The 3,955-nt window shown below is 50.3% G+C and overlaps 1 long non-coding RNA gene across 1 annotated transcript; it reads right to left on the bottom strand.

Annotated features, from left to right (window-relative positions):
• Positions 1-1,782: 1,782 nt before the first annotated feature.
• LOC116687295 (uncharacterized) lies at positions 1,783-3,399 on the bottom strand. Its single transcript, XR_004331503.1, has 2 exons — positions 3,313-3,399; positions 1,783-2,068 (listed from the first exon to the last, which is right to left on the bottom strand). It is a non-coding gene; the product is annotated as an uncharacterized LOC116687295 (long non-coding RNA).
• Between the last annotated feature and the right edge of the window lie 556 nt (positions 3,400-3,955).

A 3,955-nucleotide genomic window follows, 5' to 3' on the forward strand; every position in this document is an offset into this window, starting at 1 on the left:
ATACTCTCTAGTTTTCTCAGAGTGAGACATTTCGTTAGTTTATCTCCAGGTGAGAGGTTCATAGTTTTAGCTCCAGAGGAGACATCTCCCTTGTCCTCTCTTGTGTGGGAGATGCAACATGATCAGTAGCTCGGTAAGATAGCGTTACAATGCTTTCGCGTTGCTTGTTTGTTGCTATTGTGTGGCTATGTGTTGGCTCTGGTTGTTACTATGGGTGTTACTATGGTGTTGCTACTGCACTCTCATCTTGAATGTTTTTAATGAAAATTTTATTGTTTTGTCTGAAAATTACACACTGATCTCTCCATGACTCACTTCATCTGGTTCGGGGGGGGGGTCCGGGTTATACCTTTTTCTTCTGCTATGGTATGTAGGGTGTAGAAGACAGAGGGATTGACAGAAAGACAGGACAGAAGAAAGAGGGAGGGAAGACGGACAGAGGGAGGACAGACAGAAGAGGAGGGACAGGCAGAAAGACAGACAGAGGGAGGACCAGACAGACGGACCGGAGGGAAAGACAGAGGGAGGGCCAGACAGACGGACGGAGGGAGGGGACAGACAGACAGAGGGAGGGACAGACAGACAGAGGGAGGGACAGGCAGACAGAGGGATGGAAAGGCAGACAGAGGGAGAGACGACACGACAGAGGGGAGGGACAGGACGACGGATGGAGGGAGGGACAGCAGAACAAACAGACAGACAGAGGGAGGGAACACGGAGACAGTCAGAGGGAGGGACAGACAGACGGACGGAGGGACAGACAGACAGAGGGAGGGACAGACAAAGGGAGGGAGGGACAGGCAGACAGAATGACAGACAGAGGGATGGGGACGAACAGGAGGGACAGGACAGAAGAGGGAGGACAGACGACGACGGAGGGAAGCCAGGAGGGAGGCGACAGACAAAGGGAGGGAGGGACAGGCAGAGTGACCGACAGAGGGAGGGACAGGACAGGGGACAGGACAGAAGAGGAGGGGACAGACAGACGGACGGAGGGACAGACAGAGGGAGGGACAGACAAAGGGAGGGAGGGACAGGCAGACAGAATGACAGACGAACAGAGGGACAGACAGACAGACACACACGTTGAGGAGTAACCCTCTATATATGTGCGCCCCCTCTACCAGGTGAGCTAACCAGGCATCCCAACTTTTATCCATTTTGTTGTTGTTGTTTTTTAACAAAAGCTCCCACAAAATCAGGCATTTTGGGCTACAACAACCTCAACAAAGGACGCACAACCCTAGAGGGACTGGCTTTTTGCTTTAGAGCGGGAGGAAGAGAAGACACGTTGTCCACCTGTCTTCCGACCCTCGGCTGAGACAAACGACGAGTAGAAACACAGTGATCATCACGGTTTATTCAGTTATTGACACGCCTCTTCCTCCAAAAAGCAACGGCAAACACTCAAATAGAACTAAAACAGCACTAGAACCACTGAGAATACAGCAAAGCTAACGAAAATACAAAAAATACAAAACCACGGGGGGGGGGGAGGGGGTCCTGACGGGGGGGTCTGACGGGGGGGAGGGGATGACATGTCTATCGGCTGTTTCTGTGGGGAAGAGTATCGCGAGGGGGACGTTAAACCAAATAAACTAAATTACCAACATGTCTTTCTTTAGTTAAGATATACACCGTTCTAATTACAGTCTCGGGGTGTGTGTGTGTGTGTTGTGGTGGGTCTGTACAGTCTCCATTGTGTGTGTGGGTGTGCATGTGGTTGGGTGGATATATGTGTGTGGTCTGTCTCTCCGTGTGTGTGTGTTTGTGTTTTCTCTCTCTGTTTCGTCTGTCTGGTGTGGTGATTCTATGTGTAGTGGTGTGTCTGTCGTTGGTGGGGGGGGGTGGGTCTGTCCGTCGGGTGTGTGTGGTTATGTGTGGTATTCTATGTGTGTGTCTCTGTGTGTGTCTCTGTATGGTATCAGTGGTCAGGCGTTAACAGGGAACCTAGTTGAGGATCTTCAGCTGGTCGTCCAGCTCCATGCGGACGATGCCGTCGTCCCCGTCGATGCTAGACAGAGGTGACCCGTCGCCCCTCGGCGGTCCTCGCCAGGATCACCTTCACCTTGACGCAGGGGACAAGACACACGTATGCTCAGAAGAGGACAACAACACCATAATGTTCAGAGAGGGTTGCGTACCAGTCTCTAATGCTGAGAGGGTGTTATAACAGTCTCTCTGCTCAGAGAGGGTGGTTGGACCAGCTTCATGTCCTTAGAGGTGTATACAAGTCTGTTCTGTTCGAAGTGTGCGTATACCAGTCTGCCTGTCTCAGAGTGGGGTAGACCAGTCTCCTGTCTTCGAGTGCTGTGTATACCAGTATCCGGTATCAAGTGTGTGTATACCAGGTCTCCTGTCTCAGAGTGGGTGTATAACCAGTCTCCTGTCTCAGGAGAGGGTGTATACACCAGTCTCTCTGTCTCACAGAGAGGGTGTTTATACCAGTCTTACTGTCTCAGACGATGGGGTATACCAGGTGTCATGTCTCAGAGAGGGTGTATTTATACCAGCCTCCGGTCTCAGAGAGGGTGCTATACAAGTCTGTCCTGTTTTTCAGAGAGGGTGTCTATACCGTCTATCATTATTGAGTGTGTAACCAGGCTCTCCTGTCTCAGAGAGTGTGTATACCAGTCTCTCCTGTCTCAGAGTGTGTGTATACCAGTCTCTCATGTCTAGAGAGGGTGTATACCAGTCTCTCCTGTCTCAGAGAGGGTGTAGACAGTCTCTAATGTATAGAGAGAGGGTGTATTACCAAGTCTCTCCTGTCTCAGAGAGGGTGTATACCAGTCTCTCCCGTTCAGGAGAGGGTGGTACAGTCTCTCAGTCTAGAGCGGTGTATACCAGTCTATCAGTCTAGAGGAGTGTGTGTTACCAGTCTCTCATGTCTAGAGGGTGTGGACCAGTCTTCCGGCTCAGAGAGGGGTGTCCAGCTCTCATGTCTTAGGGAGGCGTGTATACAGTCTCTCCCGTCTCAGAGAGTGTGTGTACCAGTCTCTCATGTCCTATAGAGGGTGTATACCAGTCTCTCCCGTCTCAGAGTTTGTGTAAACCAGTCCAGTATACTAGTCGCTGGGGGGGTCTAGTTAGACCGATGGTGTGTACAAGTCTGGAATATTTAGAGCCATCACAGTGTTGAAGAGCTCGCCAACTATGACAGTGGAGGCCCAGTTTAAAATGCAGGTAAACTCGTATGTATGGTTTGACAGACAGACAGAGAGACAGACAGAGAGACAGGACGACAGACAGACTTCATAAGCACGGACTGGGGACTGAGTGTTGTGACAGCAGGTTGTCCCAGGAGGACGCTACCTTGTTGTCTTGGGGGGTGAGGGCTCCAGGTGGGCGATGCTGATGCTAACCACCTTCTCCCCGACTCTGCATGAACACGCAAACATGAGCGGCCCTGCAGGAACACACACAAACCCACACACCACAACACACACACACACACAACACACCCACACAAACACACAAACACAACACACACAACACACACACACACACACACACACACACCACACACACAAAACACACCACACACACACACACACACCACACCTGGCATGTTCCCAAACATCACGTAAAAATGTTTTGGTTGTGCACCTTTAATCCAATAAAGTGAAACAGTGTTCCTGTCTCTTTTGTTCGGGGGGGCCAGAAGTTTAGCATCAACCTAAATTTAATATCCCGTCCATTGGATCCCAAACTGCGCGACGTGTCAGTTAAATATGGGCTTGGATGGTCCGGATATTTGTGACAGCAGGTTGTGTGGGTGTGGTGTGTGTGTGTGTGTGCCTGTGTGTGGTGTGTGTGTGTGTGTTGGGTGGGTGGTGTGGGTGGTATCAGTATAGGTAAAGGTTTATTTGTTATTCATTTGAATATTAGGAGTTTGATACATAAAATTGATTTGCTAAGAGCTTGGCTATGTTACAATAAGCCTAGTGTTATCACA

This window comes from Etheostoma spectabile, chromosome 1 (genome assembly GCF_008692095.1).
Source record: "Etheostoma spectabile isolate EspeVRDwgs_2016 chromosome 1, UIUC_Espe_1.0, whole genome shotgun sequence".
In the NCBI taxonomy this organism is placed as follows: Eukaryota; Metazoa; Chordata; class Actinopteri; order Perciformes; family Percidae; genus Etheostoma; species Etheostoma spectabile.